This window comes from Globicephala melas, chromosome 6 (genome assembly GCF_963455315.2).
Source record: "Globicephala melas chromosome 6, mGloMel1.2, whole genome shotgun sequence".
NCBI classification, from domain to species: Eukaryota; Metazoa; Chordata; class Mammalia; order Artiodactyla; family Delphinidae; genus Globicephala; species Globicephala melas.
The window spans coordinates 79,969,267-79,995,861 of record NC_083319.1 but is presented as its reverse complement, the minus strand read 5'-3'; the positions used below and the strand labels follow the sequence as shown (position 1 = coordinate 79,995,861).

Sequence of the window (26,595 nt, the reverse complement as noted above, 5' to 3'; positions counted from 1 at the left end):
GGAAATGTCTTTCCATCTCAGAGTTCAGCCAACAGACAGAGATGACCCTTTGCAAAGAAAGCCGTCCAAACCTGTACTTCTTCAGAAAAGGGAGTGACATAAGGCCACAATTGCTTTGTAAAACTTACCACTACTTCCCCAGGCAGTTCTAGTGTGATGTGTAAAGTCCACTTTATTTTAGTCTTTGGACATCTGTGAGGCTCTGACTGCCCATGAGATAGTCAGAAGCACAACAGTACACGCCATACTTGCCAGAACTCTTGTGGGTAGATTACTAAACAGCCTCCAGACACTGGAGCCCACGGAGTTTTAGGTTTAGACTCAGCCTTGGTTGGACAAACCTTAAAGATCATTCAGTGCAACCCCTTAGGCCAGCAGTTCTTTATGAAGTGATTACTTGTAAATTACTTGTTTTCACAGAAGTATTGCATTATCAATAAAGTATGAAAGTTTTTTAAAGACTTCCTTTTTTTTTCTTCATAAATTAGAACAGATTCAAGATTATCCTACAATAATGTCTGTCACACTATGTTCTGATAGGCTTTTTGGGCAGGGGAGGAAGGGGTCCTATCCTGCAGTTTTTCTAATAGAAACTGAGCATAGCTTACAACCCACTCTTTCTACTTCATCTCTCTTAGCAGTGTACGGGGCGCTAAAACTTCATCCAGTTTGTGTTGCTTCAGAAAGTTTGAGAGGCTAAGCTTCAAACCCATGTCAGCACCTCAGGGTGTGCTTGGATACCTCCAGCAGCGGGGAACTTGCTACCTTCCCAGACAGCTCACTCTACTAGCAGACATCTGTCGTTGTTCCAGTGTTCTCTGTGCCTCCATCAACCCTGATTCTGCCCACTTGAGCTATAAAGAGTAATTCCAAGTGTACTCCTGGGTGGTTGTCTTCAGTATCTTAGGAGGCCACTTTCCTGTCTCATTTTGAGTATTTTCTTGGGTACAACTTTGCCTGTTCTTTAGTTGCTCTTTGTATGATGAGCTGGTTTCAAATTCCCACCTCTCCTGTTTGCCTCCATCCAAGTGCAGATCAGTTTGGCTATGTCTCTCTTAGTGAGTAGTGTCCAGAATTGAACACTCTGCCTCTCACAAGCCCATAATTTCTTATCTCACTCAAGTAAGAGAGGATAATACTGTCTTCCCTAAGAAACAGCTTGAGTCCTGACCCTAAAATGTGTTAATTCTGTGGTTTTGTTCTCTGATAAGGAGGATGACCTACCCACTCCAGCCCTCCACACTCACTTCCAGGAGTACCTTCCCAGCCATCCTCTTCCTTCCGCCCACCACTCATCCTTCTCCTTCAGGCCAGAACTGCTTGTCCAAGTGGTTGGACTAGATGATCTCTAGGTGTCCAACCAAGAGTTCAGACTACTTCTGAAGGCTAATGTGAGAGCTTATATTTAGGAACTCTGAGAAGTATGAAACTCCTGATAGTATGGTTCACTTGGGTAATATTCCGTTTCTTTCAAATGAGGGAGGTGCTGCCCCCACCAAGTGGACCTTTAAAACGTGTGTGAGCAGCTCTAGTTGTCACAGTATTAGGAGGCAAGTGTCACTGGTATTAGAGCCATGGATGTGAAATGTTTTGTAATGCTTGAGACAGTCTCACACAAGGAAGAGTTGTCCCTTCACAAATTCCCAGAGTGCCCCTGATACATGAAAATGGAGGGAGCACAGGACTAAATGAGAAGACCGGGTTCTAGTCCTGTTCTTGCTCTTACTTGTCTCATTTTTCTCATTTGTAAAATGGGTGGAAACACAAAGCTGTTATGAGGACTAAGTCTCAAGCATTTTGTCAGAGTGTCTTTTATGACACTTGACTATTTAAAATTCATCCTCCTTTCAGCCCACGTGGTTTGGGTGGGCCTGACCCCATACCAGGTGGGGGTGGTGGGATGATGTGACCTAGGGTTACCAGTCAGCTAATTCTGTTCTCATGGCTCAGTGATTGGTTCATGGGAGGGTACACAATCATCACTCAGGCCAATGGTAATCAAGCCCTGATTTTCATTAAAACTTGTGGGAGAAGAGAAGCTCTGTTCTCCGGTCAAATTGGGCCTTGGAGGATGTGAGCCTGAAACTGTGAGTAGTTACATGGATGGAGCCTGAATGCGATGCCAGCCCAGCATAAGGAAAGCCAAGAGATTGAGAGAAATGACTCGTGTGCATTATTCAAGCCCCTGGATAAAGCTAAACCTGGGTGGGGGGGTTTGTGGGTTTTTTTAACGTCTTTATTGGGGTATAATTGCTTTACAGTGGTGTGTTAGCTTCTGCTTTATAACAAAGTGAATCAGCTATACGTATACATATATCCCCATATCTCCTCCCTCTTGCATCCCCCTCCCACCCTCCCTAAGCTACCCAGCTAGGTGGTCACAAGGCACTGAGCTGATCTCCCTGTGCTATGCGGCTGCTTTCCACTAGCTATCTGTTTTACATTTGGTAGTTAAACCTGGGTTTTTAAAGATACCCCTAGTCACTTTAATTATGTGAGAAATACATTCCCTTTGTTAGTTAAGCCAGATCAAGACACTTACAACAAAAACAATCCTGACTTACTCAGCACTCACTTCTATCTGCCTTGAATTACGGTTACTAGTATCTCCTCCACTTGACTCCAGGCTCCTTGAAGGTAGTTATCTTTGAACCCTCCAAACTATCCCAACACTAAATGTTAGTGTAGCATAAAGTAGCAACCCCCCCCACAAATATTTGATGTATGAGTAAAATGAAATAAAAATGGTATATATGAAAGAGTTTTGTTAACTCTCAAGTATCTTACAAATGAATAGCATATTATATATATCAAATTTCTCATGAATGTTTCCTCCCAAAACCTTTGTCTAGTGAGATGTTCTAGAGCAATAAGATTAGTATGCAAGCAATGGTATTGCTCACCCAGTTTGTTTTCACATTTGTCTCCATTTCAACATTGTCCTGAACAATCTTTGCTCGCTATTGTGTCCCTAAAAGTCTCCCTTGTTAAACCGGGTTTCTCCAGTGCAAAGATCTTTTCTGCTTCATGTTTGTGTCCTCAGTGCCTGTGGGTGATGCTCAGTTGTTTGGATGTGCTTCTGCCCCTCCTTAGCTCTCTTACTACTGTGGGCTTTCGAGGTCCCAGAAAGTGCATCCCTGTGGCCTAATGATATCCTGGAGGACTTGTGGCATGTGCTTAACTTTCATTCATTCAGAAGACATTCATGTGCTGGGCATGGTCTCTGGGGATTCATGCTCTTGTGGCACTCCCAGACAAGTACATAGGCAATTACAATGCCGTCTGGTAAGCGCTAAGATGGGGGAAGTGTGGGGGGTTATGGGAGTAAACAGGAAGTTCCTAGGCTGATGGCAATCAGGGAAACATTCCTGGAAGAAGTGGCATCAAAGCTGAGTCCTAAAGGGTGAGTAGGCATTAGCCAGACAATGAGTCTCCCAGTCAAAGGGAATGGCAAGGACCACAGGGTCAGTGGGCAGGGGAGCAGATGTGTTGGAGAGCTGGGCATGGTACAGACTGGCTGCAGTGCACTTCTAGATGTGGTGCCACTTCAAGGGCTTTGCTTCTGTTTCTTCTGGGTCAGGGTCCCCTTTCCACAGTCCAACCAGGCCATGCCCTTCTTTGCCTTATTTGGTGGTTTTCTTGGCTATACCTATTAACTTCAAATGATGTCAGGATGCCAGGTGATGGTATGCCCAGTTCAACTGGGCAGAGGGCCTGGTTGGAGTTCTTCCTTTCATCTTCATTGATTAACTTTGCCGGAGGAATTCAAGCCTCATCAGAGTGTATGCTGGCCTGCCTAGCTTAGAATTAGGTGCCTGATGATTGCAACCACCTCAAAGATGATTCTGGGTGTTTTTATGAAAAAGAGACCTAGGGCTTAAGGAAAGTAAAGTCTGAGGTGGGAGGGGTAGAGACAAGAAGGGCTGTGTGTTGGTGGAGGTTGGGCCTGCCACTGATGCATTCAGTGATAAGAGTCTTATTCCCACACTGGATAGCTTCGGAAATCTGCTGAGAGCATCAGTCAGGTGGGAAGGCCCTTGGTAGCCCATGGACTTGTATGATTTATATTCCTCCAGAGATGGACGTTGAAATTGAGACTCACAGCAAAATGCAATCACTACTCTTTGCTGTTTGATGGCAAGCCATTTCCCCACCTTCCACGTGGGGCCATGCTTTCAGAGTTCTGCTGGAACTTAAGGCTCTGCTTTTAAATCTTTCCACCGGAATACTCCTCATGACAGAGGAAAGTGGTGAGGGGCCCCAAGGGTTTGGGGGACAAAGCCCAAGCAGCTTGCCACAACTGTAAATTTCTTAAAGTTTTTTCTTTAAATTTTATGCCAATTCATATTCCTACTCCATAATAAATGCATGTTTTCTTTAATATAAACAGTCTCAAAGTATTTACCCTTGAGTAAAATTGGCACTTCAGAGAATGTGCTGTGTTTAAGTGGCTTCTTGTGACTCTGGGAGAGCTGCCTGTACACGATCCCCACTTTGAGAAACAGGCTTTTAGGTTATAACGGATCTGGGTTACTAGATATGTTAACCTTGGGCAAATCACTTTGCCTTCCCAAATCTCAGTGTTCGGTTTTTTTCCATCTAAAATATGAAAACAATGAAACCTACGTGTCAGGGTTAGTGTGAGGATTAAATAAAATAAAATACATGAGGTAGCTGGCCCATAGTAGATACTCAAGAAATGTTAACAGTTCTCCTGTTATTAGGAAGATCTGTCAGCTTTACATTTCCAGAATTCTGTGATCCGGACTCAGCTGACTGAGAAGGTGACCTCATGGGACATTTTCCACCAGAGGGGTTTTGAGGAGAAATAGTATATGTCACTGCTGGATGACATTAGCAATTGAACATAAACTGTATGGAGAGAAGAGATGTGATATGGTTTTAGGGCTTATCATAGTCTGTTTTTCCACTTCTAGGTCTTTCTGAAATGGGAAAATTGGCAATTGGGTGACATTTACAGTCCCATCTACTGCCTGGGCCGGCCCTCACATGTGGCTGCAGGTGAGTCATTGGCCAAGAGAGAAAGTCAGAGCCTGACAGCTGTTCCCTCCCCCGGGCTCACTTTTCGGTCCTGCTGCTGAAAAAGATTTAGGCCATGGTCACTGCCTAGACTAATGAGTCTATCTCAGGGTAAATAACAGCAATCTTAGGACGTCTGCTCCTAAATTCTGAAATGACAATGGAATGCCCGCATCCCAATTAAAAAGAAAATATCGGGCTTCCCTGGTGGCGCAGTGGTTGGGAGTCCGCCTGCCGATGCAGGGGACACGGGTTCGTGCCCCGGTCCGGGAAGATCCCACATGCCGCGGAGCAGCTGGGCCCGTGAGCCATGGCTGCTGAGCCTGCGCGTCCGGAGCCTGTGCTCCACAACGGGAGAGGCCACAACAGTGAGAGGCCCGCATACCGCAAAAAAAAAAAAAAAAGAAAAAGAAAATATCCCCTATGATTCCAATCATTACTGTAAAAACTTAACTTTAATTTTGAATATACAACCACTTTCTGGAAGAAGCCTTCTGGCTGTATAATAGGTATTTCTCAGACTTACCAGGCAGGGTCCAGTGGGAGATGGAGGGCAGGTGGACACACAGGTAAGGAGCGTAAAAGCCAGCATGAAAGTAGGTACAGGCATGCAGGTGAGGGAGCTACATTGTCTGGATGCTTCAGGAAATCTTGGCAGCAGAGGTGACAGCTGAGCTTGAGATTCAGATTCAGAAGACCAGGTGGGGCTTAGGCATGACTTTTTAAATAATGTCTCTAGAGATTCTGAGGCACAAGTCAGGGTGAATCTCCTGGTAGGTGTCTGTACTTCGATTTTAAAGCATTTCCCGTCCTGGGTTGTGAGCCCCTTGATGGTAGGGTCCTGCTGAGCTCTGCTCAGCATCATCACTGCAGACATCTGGAGGCTGACCCCGAGTCCAGGGCTGCATCTCCTCTGAGGTGCCTCCCGTGCTGTGGTGAGGAACCCAACACCTCAGAATTCAAAAGAGCTCTGTGCCATGTATTCTAAAAGTTAAAAACGCACCGAACACAAATACCTATTTTACTGCCTCAATGCCATACCCCTATCCTTCTTCTGAGAATATGCTATGACTCCTTTTCTTTCCAAATGTATTCCCTTGCCCCAGACTTGGGTCTAGTGGGCATTTCCTCCTTCTCTTCTCTTCCTGAAGTTCAAGGATGTGGAAGAGGCTGGGAGCCTGAACTTCTAGGTGGTGGAAACGCTGTGGCCTCCCAGTGTGATCTCTTGGAATTAGCGCATTGTTAAAAACTTGATTTGTGTTTAGCATCTTTTGCAAATTAGGCCACGGCCCTAAATGGGAATCCTCTGGATTGTGAGCAAGTGGGCGGGAGTTATTCTGGTAGGTGCTGATGTGACTTTATTTGTTTAGAAATTTTGTATTTTTTCCCCAAATAAACAGTTTTACAGTGTTGATACGAAAAAAAAAATCTGAATCTCTTTTCAGATTTATATTTCATCTGTGTTTATTGTTGTTTCCCTGGTTTTCAAAAAAAAAAAAAAAACCTTGAGTTACTTTTCAAATGCAGCACGTAAGTTTGTTTGCTTATGAATACAAGGGACTGTCTCCCCTGTAGATCCCCCAAATAACTTCTGGAAAGATGAAAGGGGGTGGGGGACTTCCCTGGTGGTCCAGTGGTTAAGACCTCACCTTCCAATGCAGGGGGTGTGAGTTCAATCCCTGGTCGGGGAGCTAAGATCCCACATGCCTCACTGCTAAAAAACCCAAACATAAAACGGAAGCAATATTGTAACAAATTCAATAAAGACTAAAAAAATGTGGTCCACATCAAAAAGTAATAATAATAATTTAAGTAAATAAATATATTTTTTTAATTAAAAAAAAAGAAAGGGGGTGGATTTGGGGTGATGCTCAATATAAAAAGAGAACCCAGAATACTGGTGTGCTCAGAACTGAACTGAGGTAAAGCAGCCACCCAGCTTCACGCTGGGGCGTGCTTTACTCATTACTTCCAGCACACAGTTCAAGTAAGTGAAAACGCCAAGTGTCCAAGATTTCTGAACCTGAAGTCTTATTTCTACCATGACTGTTCTGGTTCTAAGTACCAGACTTGCTCTGGTTCACAACACTTGATGAACTAATGAATGTGGGAATGAGTGAAGTGTAACATAACCTGGGCTACGTTCAGACCCCTATTGTCTGACCCAGGGAAGTCTTAAGCCCACCTGGGAATGGAAGAACCTGGTGTGGGAAGCCGGTGTTGACATCAGACATCAGCAGAGGGGGCTTTTCGCTAGGCCCCAGAGGAAAGGTGCTGAGGGTAGAGGAGACATGGGGCATTCTAGGGGACACATGTCCTCTGAGGGTGTGCTCTATGCCAGCTGACTTTGGGGAAACAAGCGGACAAAACACCCCCAAGGAGGAGGGGGAACCAAGCATTGTTCTTGGAAAGGACCCACCCTCGAGCAGTTGGCAGAGCCCCTGGCAGGCTGGAGAGCTGGGTGCCTGAGCCCCTCACTGGCAAAGCCCAGGAAGGTACCCTCCCTCCTTGGGGGCCATGAGTGTGGCTGAAGCAGCCCAGCAGGACCCCGGTTTCTATATGCCATGTCCCGTGTGTTCATGTCCATGTGTGCTGTGTAGTCTAAACTGTGTTTTTGGTTGTTTTTAAGCCTGTGCTGAAGTCTGGAAAAAAAGGAGAGAAGAGCTGGGCCTCACTGCAGAAAGCTGGCTGCTCACCTCATTACATACCCTCAGGGAGGCACGTGCTACCTGGGAGCATCCCTACTGGTCCAGGGGCTGACCTTCGGCCAAGGATGGATGTTTCTCAGGGAGAAACTTGTTCTCTTGTACAGCTCACAGAGGCTGTACAAGAGCCCTGAACACCCACTGGTGAATTCATAGTTACAACTGTAATGGAACAATATACTCCTGTAGAGAGCAAAGTTGCGTTCTTTTTGTAAGTCTTCCTGCACTGCCTAGAGTTGTGAGGTAGCCACTCTGGAATCACAGCGACACTGGGTGGATGCGTTGACTCCCAAGACTTACAAAGTATTGACTAGAGCTCATGGTGTATGTTCTGTGGAAGTAGAGATGGTCTGGTGCCATCATGAGACAAATCTGCAAAGGCAGGGCCATGCAGCACTCCCTGGACAGGGCGGTTCCACAGGAAGATGAGTGGCTTCTACACAGCTTCTTCTCTGAGTGTAGGATTGGGCCACCTCATTCACCAAGTGGTTTCTATCAGAGAAAATGTGGGCAGCAACTGAACAAGTTTAGTCTATGGGGGTGACTCCATGGTTAAATGGGGGTTGCCATGCCAGTCATGTGTCCCCCTACCATAATCTGGGAATAATTTCTTATTTCAGAAATAAACAGTGGCTCCCTACTAGTGTCTTTACCTTGGCTTTCATGAAAACCTCCTTTGCAGTTCCAAGAAGACCTCCCCGGAATATGTTATCAAGGATGAAACTGTGACAGTGTCTCCTGGACAGCAACATGAGTCCCACCTGGTGGCTAGGACCCACAAAAGACACCTTCTGACTCCTCAGAGTGTCACTTTAAGCAGGAGTCCTCTGGCAGCCCAGGCTGGAGTAGCCAGCACCGCCCTGGCTGGAGCCCCAGGCGGCTATGTGGACCAGGTGTTTCCACAGCCAGTGTGCAGAAATGGATGCCTGGATGCGCCTCTCTGTTCCGGTGACTGGAGGGCCTCATTAGCCTGTGCACACTAACGGCTTTCTTTAGGGACAATGAGGTCTTTGGGGATGTGGAGACTGGAGGGAAACTGGAAAAGTTGATGGAGTTTTTCCAGGTTTCATGGAGTGCAGCTTGACTTTATTTCTCCTTCCCAGTGCAATTCCAGCTGCCTTCCCTGCTACTTGGTCATCAGCTGGGCTTTTTTTCCCCTTCTGGAAGCCCTGACAACAGGACATTTTGACTTCATTATTAAGAACGCAGACCCAGACAGAAGTGTCTTAAAGGGAGGAAAGTGAATACAATACAGACGGGGAGCTAGGAAAGGATAACTCAATGCCCACAACGAGGCAGACAACAGAATGTGCTAACTTAGATAGGGATAGTCAGCAGTTTCTGGCCCTGAAATACATCAAGCTGTCACGGAGGCACACTGGCCTCCTACCGGGCAAGCCCCTGCGGCCCTCTCCATCTCCATCTCTGTCCCCTCTGGGCACCACTTTTTCCTTTCCACCAGCCCAAGATGTTTTTAAAGGGCCACTCTTTTAAAAAATGCTGTTTCTTTTCCAAGGCTCTGTTTCTTTTATTATGGGGGTGGAGCTCATCATCTCTTCCTCCTCTGAAAAAAGAGCCCCCTTCAACCCCAGGCCTGAACACTACTTAAATCTCTTTCCTCCGACCTCAGGCATCAGGGCAGTTGGTTCTGCAAGTGTTCTTCCCAAGGGATCATGCCCAATGTCAACTTCCCCCTTGCCAATGGTGGCCCTGGGAGTGAAAGGGGAAGGGATCACAGATTAGAATTACAATTGCTGTCTTTTAGGGTTGCTAAAAGATGGTGATTGTAATTCAAAATATTATCCTGTCCCAGTAACATAGTTTCAACATATGAGGCAGTAAAAGCAAGTACTTTTACACTGCATACTATGTACTAGGCGCAAGGTGCCACTTATGTAACAACTCATTTATTTCTTATGCATCCTATTTATTCCTCAGATATTATATTATTATTATTCATTATTAATCTCCCTTTTACCAATGAAGAAACTGAGGCAAAAAGATTAAACAATTTATTTGAAATCTGTGAGATCCAACAGGTAGTAAATGCTGGAGTTAGGAGTCAAATCTAGACATTCTGTGCTCTTCACCACTGTATGGCTTCATACATGAATAGTGGTTTAGTCTTCCTTCAGGCTGGGGCTGCTTCTGCTTCTGCAGTGCCCTGGAGATTGGGGCAGGAAGAGAATGACATAGTTTCTGTTGAAAACTTAATGCTTGCTAATTTCCCACTGTTCCTCCTGTTTTCACAAACAGGTTGGCGCCATGTCCTCAGTGGTGGAGTCTCTTTTCCACCCACATTGGGCTTATAATCATTTGTCCAATCTGGTAAAAAATGAAGAATGCCCTGGAATGAGCCAGTGAAGGCGTGTCTCTCTCTGTGTGTGTGTGTGTGTGTGTGTGTATGGTGGGGAGTTCTAGGCAGATAGGCCCCACTCTTGAGATCCACAGGAAGTATCTATTTCATGAGTATTGCATTCTATATAATAAGCTGAACACATTTTGTTCAATGATGCAAACTGAAGTTGGCAGTTTTGTTCTTTTAAAAAAATAAACATCATGAACAAAAACACTGTCAAAATCTTTCCTCTGCACCTATCAGAATTTGTAGGAGGCAAGCACACACAATGACTGTATGTGACACTTCTCTTGTACAAGTTTCTCCTCTGTTTTCTCTCCAGGCATCCAACAAAATTCTCTTTTCTCCATAGTATTTAAAATAGGGAAATTGGTGGTGACATTTTGCAATATGCTATGACAAATGGTGAATTGGGGAAATTATGATGTAATGGAATTAGGTGAAACTGCTGAAATTCTTGTTTTTCCCCATGGTATTCAACCAACATTTTGTTTTCTGTGATTCTGCAGAAACAACATGAAACAAAATAGAACTTTCTCATCAATTGGAGAAATTGCAACTTATGTTTACCTAGTTGTTATGACATAGAAAATATTTTCTCATGGCTTGGAATTAGAAAGGAATCAGAAGTTTTGACTACTTATTGGAATTCTTGAAAAAGCCTTCGAATTGTAGGGAAATACAAGTTGTAAATAAACAGCCACCAGGAAATCATGTAGAGGGGAGTTCCCAGAAAGTGAAGGACGTGGGGAACTGGAGTGGGGTATTAGTAACAAAGAGATTGGAGCCCACGTGGCAATGGTGGTAATACACCAGTGAGAATAATGCGCCTCAGACATTCTTCCATGTTTTCAGGGAGGTGGAGTTATCTGAGCACGGAGAACATTTAAGTGTGAGGAGCATATTAACTTCAGTGCTAACCCCCTAGTGCAAGCTCCAGTTCTACATGTCCTGCTTGGCCCAACTGCCAGCACCTCCAAAACTCCAAAAACTTTGTCTTAACAGCACCAGTGCTCCCCTTCTCTGGGCCCCCATCCCTGAATGAAACCAATGGCTAAGCCAGACCTATTTTTTCTTGTCTCTTCAGGAAGGGAGCAGCTGGAACCATCCTACCCTCCTCCATCCCACTTCTGTCCCACTTCGAAACCTGGAGTCACTTTAATAATACCCTCAGTGTCCCCCTGGAGAGGAAAGTCCCTCCAGAGAGCTAGAATCTGGTCTGTCCTTCCTGGTGTGGCTGATCCCTCAGCCCTGGGCATGGAAATAGGAGAAGGACCAAGTCCTGCAAAGGCTTTTGTCCAAGACATGCTGGCTTAACGCAGGAACAGTCTTCTCGTTGAGCTGAGAGCTGGGCACCCCAGGGAATTCCACGGCAAGATCCTTGGGAAATGGAAGAGGAACAGGTTTGGGAAACTGGGTCATATTGTTGAGGGGTACTCAGTAGGAATCTTTTGTTTATCTGATTACTGAAAAAAAGTTTCAGTCACATTCAAATTCATGCCTAGTAAGTGCCCAGATATAGACAGGAGGTCTTGAACTGGGACGCATGAAACCTCTGAAACTGTACAGAAAGTTGTGTGTATATATAAGCATTTTCCAGAAAAGGAATCAATATCTTCCATTGTATTCTCAAAGGAGTCTGCAACACCTCTCCCATGCCCACTGTCACCAAAGTTAAAAACCGGTGACTTAAAGAGACCATAGAATTTTTTTCCTCAATTTTAATCTTACAGATTATTTATTTATTTATTTATTTATTTCTTGCGGTACGCGGGCCTCTCACTGTTGTGGCCTCTCCCGTTGCGGAGCACAGGCTCCGGACGCGCAGGCTCAGCGGCCATGGCTCACAGGCCTAGCTGCTCCGCGGCATGTGGGATCTTCCCAGACCGGGGCACGAACCCACGTCCCCTGCATCGGCAGGCGGACTCTCAACCACTGCGCCACAAGGGAAGCCCCAGATTTTTAAACTTATTGTTTTTTATTGAACTATAATTGACATAAAATATTAATAGAAATTTGGGCTGAAAGGAATCTTGAGTGATATTTAGTTCATTTTTGCTCCTTTAAAATGTTTTCTGATACAGAAACTTGAGTCTGATTAACATGAAATGTTTCATAAATATTGAAGTCCTGTAGACCTTTCTCTTCTGAAACACCTCCCAGATGGGTCTAGGGAAATGCATCATGGTGACCTAGAGCAGAGCTGTGAGGGGTGGCATGATCATCCACCCATATGTGCCAGAAGGATGGATGAGGGGGTGGCAGGAACACTCCTGTCCTCTGGTTTATCTTCGCATCTCACTTGGAGCACAAAGATGGGACTTTGTGGTTTAGAACCCTAAGCTCCTCCATTACAGAGGGAACTGATGAGATTCATTCTTATTAGAATTACCTGGCATAGTTCCACCAGATGACTTCACGATTTTCATGACCCAATCTCCTCCAGAACATTTACGCATTTATTTCTTTTACTTTTCTGGTTAAAGGAGCTCAAAGATACATAATTCAAGATGATCTAGTTTGAAAGAAATCCCATTTGTTCAACACAAATACTGAAAAGAGAAATTAGCTTGACACTGACCACCTTTCACTGCAGCTGGATTCATGATTCCCAAGTCCAGTGTTTTCATCCGGTGAATGGAAGTTCTTTATGAAGAGCAGGGTAAGGAACCGCAGAATTCTAATTGCCATGTAAGATGTCTCTGAGGTGAGATGGGAAGCAGGAGAATAGTCAGTTGATCCTTTTAATAGGTAGGTCAGAAAGGAGGCCTTCCTATTAAGAAGTAGAGTAGAAAGAACTTAGCAACCATTGGCTTACATAAGGGCAGGGTTGGGGGAGAAGTTAAGGATGACTCCCAGGCTTCTGACTTGGCAATTGGGGCACACAGAAGGGTTTGGGAGAGAAATAAATGAGAGCCATTTTGGATATGTTACATTTGGATCCAGCTGGAGAATTCGGTGGGCAGTTTTTTTTTTGTTTTCTTTTGTTTTTTTTTTTTTTCGGTATGCGGTCCTCTCACTGTTGTGGCCTCTCCCGTTGCGGAGCACAGGCTCCGGACATGCAGGCTCAACAGTCATGGCTCACGGACCCAGCCACTCTGCGGCATGTGGGATCTTCCCGGACCGGGGCACGAACCCGTGTCCCCTGCATCGGCAGGCAGACTCTCAACCACTGCGCCACCAGGGAAGCCCATTGGTGGGCAGTTTGACATGAGGGTCTAAAGCTCCAAGGAGAGGGTTGAGCTGGAGATATGATTTGAAAGTCATTAGAATACCTGCAGCCTACACACCTACAGGAAGTTAGAGAAGAGGATTTCAAAAAGGAAAGCAGACAATGATGTCAAATATCTCCGAGAAGTCAAGTAAGAAAGAACCAACTGTCCACTGGCTTTAACACTGAGGAGGTCATTGACGGCTTTAGGATAAGCAGTTTCTGTGGATTTGTAGGGGCAGAAGCTAAATCATATTTGTTGGAGGATTGGATGGACAGCAAAAAGTGGCAAAGCTGAATGCAGATGACCCCAGAAGTCTGGGTAAAAAGAGAAAAGACATAGAGTGATAGATGGAGGAGGCATGCAGGATGGTGGGTGTTTTATTATTTCTTAGGTTTGAAGAGACTTGAACATGATTAAATGATAACGAGCATAAACCAGAAGGAGGGAAAAGTTGAAGAAACAGAATAAATGAATCATTGATAGAACAAATTTCTGGATGGAAACGGGGTAAATTCAAGAGTACTGTGGTGATACTGGCCTTGAAGCAGCCATCCTCCAAGACATGAGGGAAGGAAGGATATGGGTACAGATAAACTTGTGAGTCAGGGGAAGGGAGCTGAGGGACTTCATGCTGGGTCATCTCAATTTTATCAGTTAAAGAGAGTGGGGTTATTTGAGGTGAGCTAGGGAGCATGAGCAAAGTGGCAAAAATTTGAACCTACCATGGAAAAGAGGGGAAAAAGGAAACTGACTAGTGAAACAGACAAGGTTGGCTAAAAGAACTGGGGGTCCAGTTGAGACTGGATATCCTAAATGTATATCCTAATGTATGAACCATTCTACCCATCTGTGTGTGTTACTCTAATGCTTGGCTACCAGTGTGTAGAGCTGGAGAAGGTAAATCCATTTGGGTTAATTCAGTGTTGGGGATTTATAAGACAGGAGAAACAGCAGAACAAAAGGATGAGGAAGCTGGGTTTTCTAGGTAGGAAGTAGTTGAAGTGACGGATCATGGTGTCTGGGCAGGAGAGGGAAAAGATAAAGCAGGAAAGGACTGATGCAAAGTGAAAGACTGAGATAAAACAGAATACTCAAGTTGATGAAGATCTTGTGAAGACAACAGGTAGGGTCAGAGGAGGGCTGGAAAGAAGGTCTGGAAAGACAGGAAAGTGTGATCAGAGAATGCCTACACTAAAATGTGTTTTCCAAAACACTCTATTTCCATGTTGTACTGTAAAATTTAAAAGTGCATTACAAATGAAAATATAAATGTCTGGTAAATTATTTGTTATTTTGTAGTATCTGTGCCTTCGGCTCTCTTCCATGTGATAATTCAGTTCTCTTTTCATTGACATAGGAACATGTGGACCAAGTCTTAAGAGAATTATTTTTCTCACACTTTGACCATTTTATATGTATATTATTACTATTATATTTTGTATTTTAAATGTATAATCTTGGGAAAGAAGCCAGTGTTTTCTACTTCAGCCAGCAGCTGTTATAAGGATAAGCAAGCCTTCAATAGATCTGCTATCTCTGGCTTTGTCATTCCCCTAAATTTAAGTTGATTATAAGAAAATTTTAACCTATAAACCTCAAGAGGACAGGTCACATCAATAAAGCCCACATGACAAGTGACTAATGGTAACAAAGTGGACCCATGGGATGATGGAGAATGCCAGGGAGGCTCTGCACACCGTTGTGACCTAGTTTGGAGCTGAGCTGGAAACGTAGTTAGATGCACAGGCTAGGTGGGCATTGCATGTAAATAAGATATAGGTCGCCTCCATTCCCTCTAAGGTTGCTTCCATTGTGCTTTTGGAAGAGACGCTAAGAATTAAATGTGTACATAATGTGAACGTAGTTAAGTAGGAACACAAATATTTCATTTGTTGTGCCTCATTTTGCTAAAATATATATTTAGCAAGTATGCAGATTAGGTTGAAAAAGCAAACAGAACTTCGGGTAATGGATTAGAATCCCATTTGCAGAGCAAATTAACCTAGGAAATTTAATTAGTCAATAGGACTAAGTGCGTCACAAGAATCCTGTTTAATTGTTTTATAACTGGACAGAATAAAGATGGAGTTGACACATGTGTAATGGCCGCCAGGGTCTATGAAAAATAGCAAAAGAAAAAAGAAACGAGCAAGGATTTATCATTGGGTCTCCACACACAGGGTGCTCAGACCAGCTAGCAAGAAGGTTCTTGTTCCTTTGCCAAGTATATCCCTGCAAGATTAAAAATAGGGACGGTGTCCGGTCCATAGTAGGGGCTTAGTTAAATGGCAGGTCTGTTCTCATCTCTCTCCTTTTGGTGGAGGTTGTGTCGCTGGTCCCCACATCTCAAGGCATTAACATCATCTAATTCCCATTAGTCCATGCTCATCAAACCATCTGCTAATGGTAGTTTGCCTGCCTATGTAGACTTTTCTAAAAAAGAGCAACTCGCTGGCATGCTGACATGAATATTCCAGTTTGCTTAGCAGTTTTGTCTTTCCTTGTAATTAATGAAATAATATTCTAATTTATTTACCTGTCTCTTGTGAGATGGCTAATTAGAGTGAGTTGCTGCCCCTGGTTCTGATGCATTTGGGAAGAAAAATGTAAAATTCTGCACCTTTAAGGATGATGAGCAGGCCTGGATTCTACAAAAGCACTGCCACTCAGAGAAGACCCATGTGATCTACTGTGAACCTTTCTCTTTGACATTTTTTCTGTTTCAACAAATGCCATGCATGTCTTCTCAAAACATACACTGTTAGGTTTCAGTGCCTAGAATTCCACTAAATTGCCTGTTACTCAGTTAACCTTGACCATGGTGAGGAGCCTTGTGGTGAGACAATGGGGCTCAAACTTCAGTCTCAGCTGAATGCTTGTGAAAATGCATATTCCAGGCTTCCGCATAGAGATCCTGCCTTCGTAGAGCTAGGTATGAACAGAGTCTGCAGTTTTAGCATGATTGAGTCTGATACACGTAGTCAGCGGACTACAGTTTGAAAAAAATGGTTTTAGTTCGGGGTACTAGCTCATTTGTGGCTATGGGCCCTAGCAAGGGATATTTTCTGTTCTGAGAGCCATGGGTTTCTCCCCTAACCAGAGTGAAGTTTGATGCACCCAGAGGAAGGGAACTGGGGGGAAATGAAGCCAGTGTGGAGTAACAACAGAGAGAAAGAAATGGTGGTGACCTGGCAAAGGAGCTGGAAGACTTTCTACTGGAATTTGAGCCGTTTGCCTGAGCCCAGTTCCGGTCTTGGGGTCAGACAGTTTGTCTGCCAGACAGGTTGGTCCTGTCACCACGCTCCCTTGCTCAGAAGCAGATTTCAGGTTTAAAGAGATGTCTCCTTTAATTTGGCAAAGGGCAGGTAATAATAGTGGCATCATGCTGTGTTGTAAATGTGTATGTGGCACTAAGCCTTCTTCCTCTTGTTCTAGAGGTCAAGAATATTGGAATTTTCCTCCAAATTTAGTGCTGGGAATCTTTATTTACTGGCATCTGGGAGTCTTATCCAGAGACCCATAGAATGCTAGAGGTAGGGCTAATTCACAGAGTATGGTTGAGCCCCTCCCCATTTTAAAGATGCAGAAACCAAGGCAGAGGGAAGACGGGTGATTCACCAAGTCCCACAGCCTCGTGGAGGAAGAGCTGGGACTATAAGTAGGTCTCCTGGCCTCGGTGCGGAGCACCCTGCTGCCTGCTCCAGACCCACCACCAGGAAACGGTGCCGGCTGAGTCAGCACAGATGAGTTAGACAGCTTGGCCTGATGGCTGTGGAAGCGTATTTTATCATATGGGTAGCAGACACTAATAGATGCTTTGCATTTCGATTTCATCCATCTAACTCTACATAATTCCTTGCTGCTTTAAGCAACCCACTTTTCTGGGAGATCTTTTTTTTTTTTAAAAACCAGTAATCCTAAGTAAGCATTCCTCCTAAACTAAGTGCAATCGCCATCTAGTGGCTTGACGATCACAATAAAAGTTCCTGTAGAAGCTTTGTACGTAGGCCAAAGGAACAAGAGAATTTTTACCACCTGGAAGAGAACCTCCTGGATCTTCATGTCCGACACCCTTGTGTTACAAATGAGAAAAATGAGGCTTCAGAGAAGGAAGCAGCTTGCTGAAGGCCTCACAGGAGGTTAGTGGAACCACGTGGAGTAAGTCTATGGTGTAAGCATTGTCTGGTCCCACCCTCTTGCAGAAAGACAAGGGCTTCTGGGGGATGGGGAGGTGTTGGGCTCACCTGGGACTCCAGAGAGCCTGGCCCAGTGCCTGACACACATAGCGTCCCATGCATGTGTCATGAGTGAGTGGTTCCTCCAGACTCGTGTCACCGGCCTTCATTGTTTTCTCTGTGGTGCCATCAAGCCAAAGCAATTCTCCACGCAAAGGAGACTCAGTGAATGTGGTTGGTGGCTGGACGAACGCCTGCTTTAGTCGAATCGACTGAACAGTGTGCTGTGGCTCCCAGTTGGTGGGCTCTGCTGTCTGCCTCACGTTCAGCTACACACTTCTGCATCCCTTCTGGTTGAGCAGCTCTTGTTCAGGATGCCTTTGTGTTCAGAGTGAGTTTCCTGACAGGCAGCAAATCTAAGCGTCTTCTGCCAGAAGTGAGGTGAGCACTCAGGGCCTCATCCCCTTCTATTTATAACAGGCGTCGGTGTCAGGCAGTCCCAAAGAGGGTGCTCGGGCAGAGCTCAGAATGCAGCAGCCCTACAGGAAGAGGCCTGTGCACTACGGCTCCACGGGAGGTGGGAATGGGCAAGGGCTTTGAAGGCTGCAGATGGTGAGGGTGCCAGGGTGACAGACTGTGGGTGGTGATTTTTTTTGTACTCCAAATAAGCTGAGGATGTTTTTTTTCACTGAAATCCCCTGGAAGAAAATGGGGACAGGAAGAGTGGCAGACAGACGCAGCCCCTGGGGGGAAGGCTTCTTATCTTGGGGTCCACGGATGAGCTTCCAAAGGGGATGAGTTCTGAAGCCTCTGGAATTAAGCACACACATTTTGTGTCTCTGTATGTTTTTTGGGACAAAGGGTCTCTCTCTTTTATCAGCTCCTCAAAGGAGTCCCTGACCCAAACATGTCAAGAACCACAGGTGTAAAGATCAAATACATCTCCAAACTCTTCAGAATGAACCAATTTTTCATCTCATTCTGGAAGAGAAGATTCAGCCACAATTGTTTTCTCTTACCACCCATCTCACTCATACCTGATGTCATTTTTAAAAGGATGTGTACACATGAAAAACAAGTATATAAGTAAAATCCTTCATTATTTTATCATGGGTACATATCTAAGTCCCAAACTGAGGCATGCAGAAAATATGCATTTCTTTGACTTTTCTAAAATGGAAATTAATTTCTATCTGAGCCCCCATTCCATTCTTGTGGCAGAGACTTAATCTCTATGTTTGAGATTTTCTATTTCTCTCTCTGCCCCAGGGGATTGTACCTCAATTCCGGGTGCTTCCCTAGGACAGGGTACCCAACTAGGACGAAGGAGTGTAATAAGAAGCATCTATCCTTAGTGGCATTTTTCCACAAGGTCATCTGCTGAGATCCACCCTTTGTCTCATTGAGCTGTTGGCCATCAGTGTCACCCCTGAGTTGTCTATCCTCTGGTCCTGGCCCTGGCAGACCTCCCTGCTATCTTTACGACGAGACCCTGGAGCTGCTCATGGCTCTGCCTTACCCAAGCTAAGCCTCTGTGCTCTTGCTTCTTTCCAGGACTCATTGATCCAGGAAAGGGGGTGCTTTGGACCTCTCTTTGAGGTCCAAAGTTGCCAAATTTTCCAATTTGTTTTTCGAGAAGAAGCTGGAAATTTTCACCTTATGTAAACCTTTCTGATTTTTAAATGTTGGAAATTAACTTATTTTGGGAAAAAAAAAATCACTGCAGATCAAACATAAAAACATCTGTGGCCCAGTTTTGCCCGAAGGGCTGCCACTTTGCAGCCTCTGCCCTAAAGGCTTAGACTTATGGAAACCAAAGCAGTGATGACACCCTTTTTTTCCTTTATTCGGATGTGTCACTTCTCTCCCCACGGCAGTAAGCACAGGATTGTCTACTTACTGGAACAGGAAAGAAGGGCAAAGGGGAGAAATCTGGGGGCAAGACATTAATATTTCTAAAGTATTATCCTTCTATACCTTGATATTGAGCTTATAAAGATAGGTTGTATATTTTTTTAAAGTAAACTTCTTTTATGTCCAGGAAAAAAGACTTGTGATTGCACAATATATTTTCGGTAAAGTAATCCTGCCCAGCAAAGGCTTTCAGTGGAATTATAGAGCTTTATATTGGGTCTCCTTAATGATTGTTTAATCCAGTTCCTGAGCCTGGATTAAATAAATGAGACAGCTGAAGCCTAGAGGTAAGTGACTTGGCCTTGGTCACCTAGCAAGTCCCTGCCAGCCAGACTCACAGTCCCTGACTCTTAGCTCTTTCTGTCTAGTGCCTCCTCCCAGACAAGCCAGGGCCTGGGCACTGCATTCAGGTCAGGGTGGGAGGAGGCTGTGGCATGGGAATGGGGGTGGTGCTGGAATGCAGTGCTTCACTCAAGGAGGGACAACCCAAGAGGCCCTGGCCCCAGGAAAAGTCAAGTCAAAGGGGATGAACAACCAGAGGAAGTAATCATTGAAAGGGACTCAGGAGAGAGGGAGAATCCATGGACAAGTGGCAGGTCAGAAACCAGGAAGTTGGGCTGCGTTTTCTGTAGGGGCCTGTGGCCTTGGGTAGGTGGATGGAAAGGACCATTGATGGCATCAAGGCAACTGGGACATTTTGTACCGTAGCTGGGAAGTGTCTCAAAGGGACATTTTCACCTGAGAGATCATTCTCAAAACATCACTTTAAATTAAATTACTCCACTTCCTAAAACTGTCCAAGGGCTTCCTGTTGCTTATGGGATAACATTCTAACTCTTGATGTACCAGCTTCTTTGTAATTGGACCCCCATGTGCATTTCTAGTATTTTTCAACACCATTACCCAACCTTTTAATACTCTAGCCCAGTGGTTTTCTAACAGTATCGTGACTTGAAGGAAGCTGCATCAGAATTGTCTAGAAGGCTTGAAAAAACAGATTTCTGGATTCCGATCCTCAGAGTTTCTAATTCAGTACATCTGAGGTGGGATCTGAAATTTTGTATTTCTTCCATGTTCCCAGGTGATGCTGCTGCTCTGGGCAGCATACTTTGGAAACTACTGATCCAGCCACATCCTCAGTTGTTCTGTGGACCAGCAGCATCAACATCACCTGGAAGCTGGTGAGAAATGCAGGTGCTCTGGCCCACACCAGACCTACTGAATCAGAATCTGCATGAAAAAGAGCCTCAGGTGATTCCTGTGACATTAAAATTTGAGAAGTACCGTTCTAGTCTAATAGTCCTCTACCCTGGCTGCACCTTAGAATCACCTGGAGAGCTTTAAAATTTTAATTTTAAAATTTCATGGAGGTCCGTGCTCTACCCCTAAAATTCTGATTTAATCAAGCTGGTGGTAGGGTCACGGAATCTGTAGTTTTAAAAGCTCTCTAGATGATCTTCATATGCAGAAAGGTGGAGAATGATTGCTTGCCCTGGCCACACAGAACCATCACCACTTGCCAGACATAATGCAGCCCCCCTCCCTGTTGTTACTGTGCACCTGCTGTCCCCTCAGCGTGCAACAAAACTTCTCGTCATTCTTCAAAACCCATGCTACCAAACCTCCTCTGGGAAGAGGTCCCTGAAGTTTTCCCCAGCAGAGTTAACTGCTTCCCTCTTTGGAGTCTACTCTTTGTGCATCCTGTTGTAGGTAGATCATATCAAATTGTAATCGTGTATTTTCATGTCTCTTTCTCTCACTAGGGAAAACTAAGCTGTGAATATCTTTGGGCAGGGAATCTGGTTTATTTACTTTTTTAAACTGTAGAGCCTAGCTTCTGTACAGTTGGTTCTCTGTATCTGGTTCTCTATATCTCTGTTGGTGATTAAATGCACAAACGAGTTGAGTCAGACTTTGAAAACCAAGTAAGCATCCTTCAGATATTCTCAGTCCCCCAATCATCCCCACCTGAAAGCTACCCCCAACCCTGCCAACTCTTTACTGTCCACCCAAAGAAAACAAAAGCAAGCAAACAAACAAAACAACAAACACCACAGAACAGATGTGTGCATAACATACAAGTCTCAGAAGGAATATTTGGGAACAGATTGTAAGATCCATAAGGGCAGAAGTTTTTGTTGGTTTTGTTCCTTGCTATATGGAAAGGACTAGATTGAATGAATGGATGTTGAACAAGTGGTGATTTAAGGCAGCTTTCTTTTCTCCTTCTCCTTTCCCATTTGTCATTCACACCAGTGACCCTAGGCTTTGTTTTGAATGCTGTGCCTTATCCCAAGACAGGATCATGGGAGCTCCCTTTAAGGATGTTCTGGCTTTGGAAATTTGCTTACCCCAACCAGTATTTGCCAGCAAAGTGTGAATCAACCTCCAATAATATCCTAAGTGCTTCTTAGTGACATGGTAATCTTTCAGACTGAATATAATATAGTCATAAGACCCTAACTTCTTCATTATTCACCCTCACCCCAACACACACACACACACACACACACACACACACACACACACACACACACACACACCAGGGAAGAGCTTAAGTTACACTGAGCTATTATACATTGAGCATCACTTGGCAACCAGGACTCCACACTATGTTCTGCCCTTAGGAACTCAGAAGTACTTCCTGCCCAGGGGACTGAATCAGCACTGAATTTGACCATCTCTTGATGACTACTTGTCTTGCTGAATCACTGACAGAGAATGACAGAATTCGAGAGCTGGAAGGGATCTTAGAGATCATTTGGTTTAAGCTCAAGTGTTTGATGGATGAGGAGGCTGAGATCCAGAGACATGTCACTTGCCCAAAGTAACACAGCTCTTTAGCTGCTGAATAAGAGCATCAGCTGGTGCCCTAAGTTCTGGTCACCTGAGTTTTCTATTTACATTATTACCAGCTCTAGAACCCTGCCTTAACGCTGGGTCTTAAACTACTTCATGTAGGAATGACAAGTCATTCTCTGTTCCTTATGACAAAAAAAAAAAAGACTTTAAAAGAGAGTTATGATCCTTAAAAATCAATCCTTTTAGGTTAAAAGTGAGGTAAGAATGTGTTGAAATGCATTGGCCTCAGCTTGAAAGAACAGATGGTGATTTTTTGTTGTTGTTGTTATTCAACTGAAAGCATTAGCCTCCATTAAAGTTTTTTCTCAAAGCCAAATTCTTTTTTCCAGTTTTAGAACTACACAAAGAGACAAAACCAAAACAAATGTCTCAACCAAGCTTATTTATTCACTATCCCACAGATACACTTCTTATTTGTAGAATATCCTCTCCTCTCTGTTCCACATTTTTGTTCCTGACATGTTTTTCGAAATCTAGTTAAATTCCTCTCCTCTCTAAATGTCTTCTTCACCACACACCTTGCCTGAAATAGTTTCTTCTTTTTCCTAACTTCTTTAATATTTGTTAGAGCATTTAATAATTATTTATTCATTTTATTGTGTTATAGGAAAATGTATTACTAACATATCAGACTCATGATTTCACAGTTTTTTAAAAGGCGATTTAATTGAAAGCTGTATCATTTCGTTATTGCTGTAAAACAAACTAATCCAACACAATGGCTTAAAAGGATACTTTACTGAGCTCATGATTCTATGGGTCGGTAGTTTGGGCTGGATTCCGTTGGAGTGAAGTCAGCTGGGTTCCTTCATGTGTCTGTGGTCAGTCAGCTGCAGGTTTGCTAAATGGTTGGGCCTCTGGGGGTTGCTGGCTGTCAGCTGGAGTCCCTTCCTTCTCCTCCATGTGGCACATCATCCCCCATTAGTGTTGTCAGGCTTTTCCTATGGCAGAGCCAGGGGTCCAACTGATGCGGCAGAATCATGAAAATCCTCTTGAGGCCATGGGGAACTGGCACAGCATCACTTCTGCTGCATTCTATTGTTTGGAGCAACTCCCAAGGCCATTCCCTCCCTATAAGTGGGAGAAGCTACAAAGTCACATTGCAAGGGGCATGGATGCCAAGAGGGGAGAAGAGCAATGGATATGTTGCAGTTGATCTACTTCAAAAGTTGATTTAAAGAAAAGTACAGGTCATAGGGGACTATGGTAAAGACTGTGAAGTTGTTACCCAGATGGTTGAATACAGATCATTACAGTCCTCCCGACACTAATCACTTACTGCCTTGTAACTATTTTGGTGTGACCACCCAGTAGCACTAGCCTGGAGTGCAGTTGGAGTACGGCATTTCCTATGTCTTGATATTTTCTGGTTGGATTTCCAGAATTCTAGCCCCATCTAAGGCCTCCCTTCAGATCTTGGGATTGGAGTGTGTCTGGGGTGGGGGAGGGAGTGTGTTGGGGTAGAGGAAAATCCCTAAGGCATCTCACAAAATGTTGTTTTTCTCCCAATCTTCAGGCAGCAGACATAGTAGAGGTGGAAGCTGGATCACTTCCAGTGTCTCTGGACACCAGTGTTGCTATCTTGCTGTTACACTGCTAGTTTGGGGCAGGTGTTTGACATAGTGATCAAGTTATTCTGACTTAGCCATTGTGATATAGCCAGGAACATTTTGCTTGGGCATAATTAAAACAATTAAAATATCAATTTAACAAAAAATTGGTAAGAATGGACATTTTCACCCTATTCCTGAGCCCTGCCCCAGAGTTGAGATGAGGGGATGGGGTGAACCAAAAGCCATGTTAAGTGGTTGACAATGAGCCAGGAGGCTAACCAGGCTTCGGGCTGAAATGCTAAAATTAAGTTAGAAGGCATTGAAAATGTGGTCTCTATTAATTCAGATTTCCATAAGCAACTCCTTACATAACTAGAAAAATGCAAATTGATCCACTCTTGCTGAGGGAGAGTGCATAATCAAGTTGAACCTAGAAAAGAAGGAAAGAAGGAAGGAAGGAAGGGAGGGAGGAAGGGAGGGGAAAAGGAAAGAAGGAAGAAAGAAAAAAGAAGAGAAAAGGAAAAGCTCCTTACAGAGAAGACACTGAGCTGCCAAGTACTTTCACAGTGAGTGACTGCAAATTACCTGGTGCACTGAGAGACCACAGCAATCGTAGGAACATCCAGCCCATAGTTCCCTCGTGGCAGTCACTGTAGTTGACCAAAATGCTAAGACTGTTTAATACATGATTTATTTATTTCCAAGGGTTGCCATAAAAAAGTACCACAAGCTGGGTGGTTTAGAACAACAGGAATTTATTGTCTCTCAGTTCTGGACACTACAAGTCTGAAATTAAGGTGTCAGCAGGGCCCTACTCCCTCTAAAACCTGTAGGGTAAAGATTCTCTTTCACCTCTTCCAGCTTCTGGTAGCCCCGGATGTACCTTGGTGTCCAGCTGCACCTTGGTGTCCGGAATGTCCAGACATTCTCCATGTCTGTTCATAATCTTCCCTCAGTGCAAATCTTTCTCAGTGTCCAAATTTGCCTTTTTAATAAGGACACCAGTCATATTGGATTAGGGCCCAGTCTAATGACCTATTTTAACTCAATTGCTTCTGAAAAGAACCTCTTTCCAAATAAGGTCATATTCTGAGGCCTTGGAGGTTAGGACTTCAGCATATCTTTTGGGGGAACACAATTCAACCCATGACACATGGCATGGTGCTATTTATTTGGAATAGGTCATTTATTTTATTACCTAAAAATTGTAAACTTGCCTTGAAAATATATAAATTTAAAATATGACTCTCAAGAAGCTGTCTGGTTTTGAAAAGTCACAAAGGAAATCTACAGAGAAAAAAAGAATTACCAAAAAATTAGGGAATATTTTACTATTAGAAAACTGAAAAAACAAGTTTTTAAATATATTTTGAACTGTATGTTTATTTACATAAGTTATCATTTATTGCTTTTATTAGTGAAAATCAAGTGGCAAATGGCTGTCTAATCATAAGAAATGGAAAAACAGTGAGATGAGGGCAATTCCAAAGACATTAAGTTGTTTTTTATGGTTAGTGTATCTAGTAAGTGCCTTGTCTTTGTAACCTCACGTATCTGGAGCTCCACCTAGACTTACCACCCTGTGGTGTTATTGAGTGAAAAAATACATTCCAGGGTTAGGACAATATAATCGGAAGCACTTCATCTTTTTACAGTATCTTTTGACAAAATGCTAAGGTGGGAGAATAGCCTTAATAAATAGTAAAATTCCAAGAGAGAACATCCTTCTATCTCCTTGTCTCCTTTATGTAGACACAGGCACACACACACCACACACACACCCTGTCAGTGGCTTCTGAAGTAAATGATTCCTCTTTATTTTCTCCCTCAGACTCCTTTTAATACCAACCATGTGATTGGTCTTCTTCTCTCTCCTTCTCTTTCTTCTTGAGCCCTTTATTATAGAGAATAACCAACTCTCTCTGGTTCCTTTACGTTTTTTTTCCTCCACTGTGCCTGTTTCTCAGGTGCTGCAGAGCAAAGGAGAGCCTGGCCGCCAATCCAGCAAGTCAAATCCACCCTCCTTAGAAGAGGAAGTGGGAGAGGCTATGAATACTCAAACATTAATATTTTGTCAGCTGCTACACCTCAATATTTTTTGATGGTGTTACATTTTAATATAAATTGAGTGGTATATTAATATAAAGCAAGTGGTTTTATTAATAGAAGCCACTTTCTTCCTGCAGGCATTAAATAAACTCTGAACTAATATTTTAGAATATCTCTTTGAGCACCCAATTATTAGCCCCCCGAGTGCACCCACATATGAAGATCCTGGGAAGAAGTGCATTCGTGATCACAGGCAGTAGGGTGTTGGTGAAGGAGAACAAAGTTGAAAAGCTTGGGATTCAATGTGAAAAGATGATGACTGAGAGAAAATGTTTTTAAAAAATCAATAAAATCACTAAAGGCATGGAGGGTACATGGATGTTAGCATAATTCTCTACTTCCAGGGTATTAGAGCTAAGCTGAAGCTTAGAACCAAAAGGGAGGTATAATTCCAAACTGCAATTTTATTTTATTTTTTTATAGTTATTTATTTATTTGGCTGCATTGGGTCTTCGTTGCTGCGCTGGCTTTCTCTAGTTGCGGCGAGCGGGGGCTACTCTTCGTTGTGGTGTGCAGGGTTCTCATTGCGGTGGCTTCTCTTGTTTCAGAGCACGGGCTCTAGGGTGTGTGGGCTTCAGTAGTTGTGGCCCGTGGGCTCAGTAGTTGTGGTGCATGGGCTTAGTTGCTCCGTGGCATGTGGGATCTTCCTGGACCAGGGATCGA

The 26,595-nt window shown here is 43.9% G+C and overlaps 1 protein-coding gene across 1 annotated transcript in view; it reads left to right on the top strand.

The window, feature by feature from the left end:
- Positions 1-26,595, top strand: part of NDUFB6 (NADH:ubiquinone oxidoreductase subunit B6) — a 105,255-nt gene that overhangs the window by 6,555 nt on the left and 72,105 nt on the right. Inside the window, exon 3 of the transcript XR_011377546.1 lies at positions 4,938-5,022. The gene's annotated coding sequence lies outside the window, so the exon portion shown is untranslated. The remainder of the gene's footprint in view (positions 1-4,937; positions 5,023-26,595) is intronic.